At 34.9% G+C, this 7,190-nt stretch overlaps 1 long non-coding RNA gene across 1 annotated transcript; it reads right to left on the bottom strand.

Moving 5' to 3' along the window:
• Window positions 1–1,716: 1,716 nt before the first annotated feature.
• On the bottom strand, window positions 1,717–6,339 carry LOC125922100 (uncharacterized). The gene is made up of 3 exons (XR_007457576.1): window positions 6,260–6,339; window positions 2,736–2,817; window positions 1,717–2,646 (listed from the first exon to the last, which is right to left on the bottom strand). It is a non-coding gene; the product is annotated as an uncharacterized LOC125922100 (long non-coding RNA).
• Window positions 6,340–7,190: the final 851 nt, after the last annotated feature.

Here is a 7,190-nt window from a genome sequence, read left to right as displayed (position 1 = left end):
TCTGTGAATGTAACCTTATTTGGAAATAGGGTCTTTGCAGATGATCAAGTTCAAAATAGTGAAGAGCTGCTCACATTTTATTAGCATACCGTTTGTTTTTGGTACACCTGTGGAGTGCAACACCCATTAAGGGAATTTTGCAGAATCAAGTAATATACAGGTTCTAAGACTCTCACACACCACATTTGATCCAAGCCACTAAGAAGGATCTCAGATGAAAAATACAGTTTCCTAGCAGGGAAACATCAATCATTGCTCCTCTGCATGTTTCAGTGGCCTGTACTGCTTACTTGCAAGAAGAGGAGATGTACACAAGATGGGTGCAGAATCTGATGGGAGGTAAAATCTTCATGTTCCACAGGAGCCAATATCTTTTGTTAAAGTCTCATAGACATAGTTTCTAGAGTCCTCTCAAGAGACATGCCTAGAATCGTCATACTCAGGGAAGTCTGAAGTTATGACTTCTTATCAAGTGTTTTTAGATCTCTGAGTCCAGATGAAATTTGCCAACAGAGGTTATTTTTAATCATAATCTTTGTTGCTTAGAAACATAGAGGATATACCACTTGATCAAGTTGCCAGGGGAATAGAGTTAGGAAAATTAACCTAAGGTCAAATTCTCATGAAGAAAGATAAAAGGTTTCATTAATCTATTACCCACAATATTAGTGGAATTAAGTTACTCAATAGTAGTATTTTACACTTGGAGAATGTTGAATATATTAAACTACTGAGTATTTCACTGTACAGCTCAGTACTTCACGTAGTAGTATATTCCTAAAAAAGTATGAAAACACAGATCTCTTGTACATTTATGCAGAAATCATGATCCACATTAAATAACTACTGCGTTTGTTGAGGTAACCATTCTCTTTGGTGTTTCTCTCCTCAGTCATTACTCCCATGTTCTCAGGACTCTTCACTGTGGCATACTCTCTAGCCCTTTTATCACACTATACCCCTCAAATATTCTTTTTTAATCATAGCTCTTTTGTGCTATGATCAGCTTTATCAGGAATTTTTTTTCTCTAGGAAATTCATAAAATAATAACTGCTTTGTTCATACTCTTGGGGCATATATCGTTTATTAATAATTTTTTTCCAGATTTTGGTATTTGAATTTTAGCAGGAATCTTTAGGTCATAAAATTCAGGGATTTATTTTATAATATTCAAACAATATATCCAGTATTTAAAGGATATTACTTGGGGCACTGTGTTTCATTCCAGAGCCCTAATATCATTTAATCATGTTCTTTTGTCTTCATATGTAAAGTTGACTCTATTAAATGTTTTATTTTTCTTTTGATTTGTCATTTTGTTATGATGTTAAATCATTTTCTGTTTTCTTGTCCTTATATTTGTGAATAATATGTTTACTTTTTGTGTTTGAAGCTTTCATGTTTTCTCTTTTTATAATTGAACTTTTTTATCACTGCTCCAGAACCAGAATTTCAAACAAAATGTGACCAAATAAACACACATATACGCTTACAAAGACTCTTATCAAAAAGCAAAAACACATTTAACTTTGATCTTGATCTTGTGCAAATATGGTTTCCTTAGATCTATACCTTCTAAGAAATTTCATAAATCTTGTTCTGAATTCTTGAAGAGTACCCAAACATACACACACACACACACACACACACACACACCTGCAAAGAGTGCAACACATTAGATAATTGAAAACATTCATAAGACACCAGAATGCATATTAATGCAAGGGTTTTAATAAGGGAGAAACATACTATAAAGCAGAAGACAGAGAGTTCAGGTAAGAATTAGGAGCCACAGAGCTTTCAGAAGCATCTCTTTTAAATCCTTGCTATTAACACAATGATGTGCTTTGTTTCTAGATTGAATTACCAAAAAATTGTACAGTAAATATTGATTTGGGGAGAACAACTTGAAAGTTTGCAGTGGGGTCTTTTATGACCCTCTGTTTACATAGTTAAGTCAGGCAAACTGGTTACTCCATGTGTAAGCCATCAGTAAACCAACTAGGCCTGCGTGCCACAAGAGAGTTTCAGATATGAAACAGCACATGATAAATCATTAGTTAGCCCAATGCCTTTATCTTAGACAAGAGACAGTGCTAGATTTCCAGGCATCCCCAGAGACAAGCACAGAGTTGTGTGAATCCAGCTGAAAAACTTGTTTGTATTTTCAGAAATGCTAAGTATGCTTTTATAATCAGATAGCTTTGGCTATGCAAAAACTCATCCCAAGGATTTAATGGTGTAAAATAACAATTATTTATTTAGATCCTGATTCTGCTAGTTAGCAATTTGGACTGGGCTCAGCTAGGCTGTTCTAGTCTAGGAAGTGTTTATTCATGTGTATAGTCAGCTGCTGAGTTGATTGGGTTCTCATTGCTTTGGAAGGCCTCAGCTGGGATGATTCATTTCTGCTATTGACATGGCCTCTAATTTTATGGCAGGCTATTCAGGACATGTTTATATGGTACCTTGTTAGGGTTCCCAGAGAGAAAATCTGCAAGGTTTTTTGAAGTCTAATCTCAGAGCTGGTGCAGTGTTCTTCATGCCACATTTTATTCACCAACACAAATATCATGGGTCGTGTTCTCCAGAAGCAGATACCATGATGGTGTTTGGGTTATAAGTTATTTATTATGAATTAACATCTGTAAAAGAAAAAATAGAGGAATTAGGATTGGGCCAAGGAAGAAGTTGATCTGCATGAAGGTTCAACAGTCTCAGCCGATGTGCTAACCTTTAGAGTAAGGCTTGTCTGTCAGGGTGTCCTGAATTGGGCCACAGAGACTAGACTCTTATTCTCCTCTCTGGCTTAGGCACTGAAATTAGGAAAAAGAATGACTATAAGTGATAGTATCTCTAACTGAGGCAAAATGACTGTAAGCTCTCTCATGACTATAGCTCACAGCTAAGCCTTTCCTTGCGGGAGAATCTGGACAGAGCACTTCTTAATCTCTGATAGCAAGTCAGAAGGGCAACCCAGATTCAAGGAGGAGAAAATAGATTTGACGTCTTAATGTGAGGAGCAGCTGATGTCAATTGTGACCATGTTTGCATACTTTCATAATGTTCAAGGGTACCTTGAGCACAATATATACTTAATACAAATTATCTAATTTAATGAACTGCTAAAAAGCAAATAAGGCAAAAAGTTCATCAAATAGATACATTCTGTGGTAAGTAGGTTTAGTAACCCATCTACCTTCTTGTTCCTAGATGAAATCATATGATCTCTGCTCTTAAAGATACCTATTGTCAACTGTACATACAGCATCATAAATACAATTCTTAGGTTGCTAAGCAGTTTCACTTCATAATTAATGGCCTTATCCTTTTCCCATTCAAGACAGGCTAGGCAGTTTGATGTAATTTCACTGTCTGAGATATGATTTGATTTTCAGTCATCTATTAAAATTTGATGTAGCCTGGTCTGCCAAAAAGAAAAACTTTGATAAGAATCCAAGAGGACTGAGATGTAACCCAAGATATTCACCAAAATTTTGTAATTCTGGGAAGAACATTTCTCATTTGTGGCCTCATTCAGTTATAAAATAGATTATAGAGACTCCTAAGTTCTTTGCTGTTGTTATCTTCTACGCTTTTTTGTAGCACAAGTTTTGTGACTTATCTTTTCAAAATATTTTTCCTTTGGAACTTATTCCATCTAGTAAGTGCTTCCTGTTAAGTACTTAGTTAGACACTTCATTTATCCACTTTTATTTTATTTCACATTGATTTTTCACTAGAGTATCTTTCATGAGTCTGCATCTTGGTATCAGCTCCCTTCTCTTTTGCAGAGGTGAGCTATCAGATGGCAACTGCTCCATATATCAGTCTGCTTGCTGTATGTTCTTCAAGTCAGCAAAAGTAATTGTGGAGGAGTAAAAGAAAGCCTGACATTCCTTTTGGGGAAAAACACACTTGAAAGATCTGTTCTTTACATTGGGTAATTCTTGGTAAGTGGTAGCTTATCGAGAACAAACTTGACTATGCAGACTTCAGGGAGATGTTCCTTATTCCTAGTAATGGGTCTCAGCTGTCAGTGTGACAGTCAGTCATTTGTCACAAAATCCCCAAACTTCACACTCTGAATCTTGCACTGTGCCACCAACATCAGTGACTATGCCCTGGACATGACAAATACTGATAAGAAAAAGAGATTTTACAGCTATCTAGACAAATCCATTGCTGTAATACCAACATCTAATGTGCTGATCATAGTATAAGATTTCAGTGTGTGTGATAGCACTGTTGCCAACACGTTCTGTGGGGAAAAATGTGTCTCACGGGATTAGAAAGAGCACAAAACCATGAGTATCAATAAAGAATATGCTAAGCATAATAAGAACTATTTGGATATGATATTATTTATTATTATTTATAGGAAAATGAGCCAAGCAAAAACTAACTGAGAAGTATGACATGGATAACAAAAACAAAAAGAACCCAGACTGAGTAAATTTGGGCCATTCTCTGAGTTGATACTCCATTCATGATTACAGATGAAATCTATTGTTAATGTTATGAATGAAACATATTTAATATGTTCCGGTAGGTCCATATGTTTTTCTAAAACAATGACAAAATACCAGCATCAGTCCTTGGCTAAATTTTGAATAATTCATCCAAGGGGAAATACTTTCAAACTATATATATATATATATATATATATATATATATATATATGGAATATATATATGGGATATATATATATATATGGGATATATATATATATGGGATATATATATATGGGATATATATATGGAATATATATATATGGGATATATACATATGGAATATATATATATTCCATATATATGGAATATATATGGGATATATACATATGGAATATATATATATATATATTCTTACAGTATAGATGTATGTTTGTGTATATGTGTGTGTGTGTGTGTGTGTGTGTGTGTGTGTGTGTGTTTATTTAGTCCTGGAGTATTTTCTCCTAGAGTATGTGTGTGTGTGTGTGTGTGTGTGTGTGTGCGTATATATATATACCCTAGAGCATTTTTGTTTTTTTGCTTCTTTGCTTCAGAAATCAAGAAAGGTTGTTAAAAATAGGTGGGGTTGGAATATACCATATTGGCATATGGTATATTGGCATATTGGCAATATTGGCCATATTGGCAGACAATTTATTCCGGAAAATTTTCTTCAAGAAACAAACAGAACTGGAACAAGGTTTGAGAACAATCTGAAGAAATTAATAAAAAATACTTAATGGATTCTGGTATCATAGGATGCAGAAGACCTTACTTCATTGCTTTGTGTCCTTTGTCTCAAAGTTCCCTGCCTGTTTTGCCATTTACCATTTCATCAATAAATTAAAATCACCAAAGGATTTTTTTCCCCTTGGAGCTCAGGCCTCTCTCAGGCTTAGTATTAAGCAAATTTCCATATTAACTGTGGGGAACATAAAAAGTACCAAAAACAATGAGAAGACATTATCACCTTGTGGCTTTCTTCATTGAACAAATAAATTCTAGATGGATCTGAACATTGATTACTTTAGAACAGCAAGGTGCATAAATATCACCTCATGGTTAAGTAGGGATCCTCTGATTTACCTGAGGCACTCAATATATTTGCTTTTGTCAAAAGATTTACTTTATATTATAGGACTTGAATTATTCTGTATATAACATTTTAAATTTTAGCAGTTAAGGAAAACTTCATATATAAGTGCTAGGTAACTCAAGATACCAAATTTCAAAATTATTTTTGTCCCCAAATGAGTTAATTCTCTATTTTCCATAATCCCTTAAACACTGCACTTGGAAATAGAAGACATGTTTCACCAAGTGCCTGTTTAAATTTAAAATTCCACAGCTACAGGATCAAGTAGGCAGTAACTTGGCAAGTGTGTTTTTCTAGTCTTTAAGGTAAAGAAGCTAAAATGAAGCATCATATAGTTAAGATCATTAATTGCATGTATACAGAATCTTGCATTTTATCTGGGTTGTAAATCTTTCATTCAGTTAAGTCAGCCAGATTCAGATTTGCTTTTTATTTATGGTCTTTTCTTAGATTCTTGAAATGGATAAAGCAAAATCAAGAAAAGATATTCATCAACATACATTGTTATGACTTATAAAGATCATGTTACTCCTTCTTATCAGAACTGAGCCACAGTTGACTACTCACTCCCCCTGATATTGAGTCACTGCCATATTCTCCACCCAGCTCCAAAATAAAGTAGCAGATTTTTAAGGGTGGAATAAGAAAAGCACAGGTGGTACCACCTACTGTAAATCCTTTAGTTCTTCTTAGCTCAGTAACAGCTGTTGGTCTTTTCACAGTTTGTTAAAAGCAAAACAAGGCATAGAATGTGGGCTATTGACATTGTGCAACAATACCATTTGTTTGCTCAGATCACGATAACCAATGGCAACTTGAGAAGTGTTTCCTTTTCAGGCTTTTGGCAAAAAAAAATCTTCAGGCCTGACTGCCTACCTTGCAAATAGTGCTGTTGATCTATTGATTAATTCTTGGGCACATTACAAATTATATAACTACCATGTGTTTTACTCTCGCTAGTCTGAGAGTGTATATTATATAGTTTAAAGGAAATTTAAGAATTAATGAGCATCTGTTTCATCCTGTCTAGGCATATGGGGGAGAGAGGTGAAAAGAAAAGGGAACAAACTGTTTTGAGGCTTGGTAATGTTGCCTTAAATGCCCCTTTTCAGTGAGGATAGGACTTCCCTCTCTCATCTCCAAGAAGCCAGGCTTTCCGCTCATAGAATGTTAGTGAGTATAGCAAGAAGTAGAATTGCATACCTTTGATTAGGACTAGGCCACTAAAGAAGAGTCTTAGGTATGGGGCTGGCCAATTGTTGGGAGAAAAGGAGTCTTATTAGAAAAATTAGAGGGAAGTGACACATTTGGGCTGTCTTCAAGATCCAATATGGTTCACCTTGATGGATAAAGTATATGTAATAGGATATTCTAGATAATAGCACTACTCAAGCAAAATGTGTTTCCAATTGGTCTGTTTTGAAACAGGATCCTAATTAAAGCATAAATTGACAGTAGAAAGCAGTCAGAAAATAGCTCCTAGAGAACAAGATTTATAACAAGATTAATATCAGCCTGCCCAGAATGATGAAGTCTGAGAGTATCCTGATATTCTGAAAATTTATTCAGAATTAGATCAGCAATTAGGTATGGCTGACAC

This window comes from Panthera uncia, chromosome C2 (genome assembly GCF_023721935.1).
Source record: "Panthera uncia isolate 11264 chromosome C2, Puncia_PCG_1.0, whole genome shotgun sequence".
Lineage (NCBI taxonomy): Eukaryota > Metazoa > Chordata > Mammalia > Carnivora > Felidae > Panthera > Panthera uncia.
This window is presented reverse-complemented; position numbering and strand designations above follow the sequence as displayed.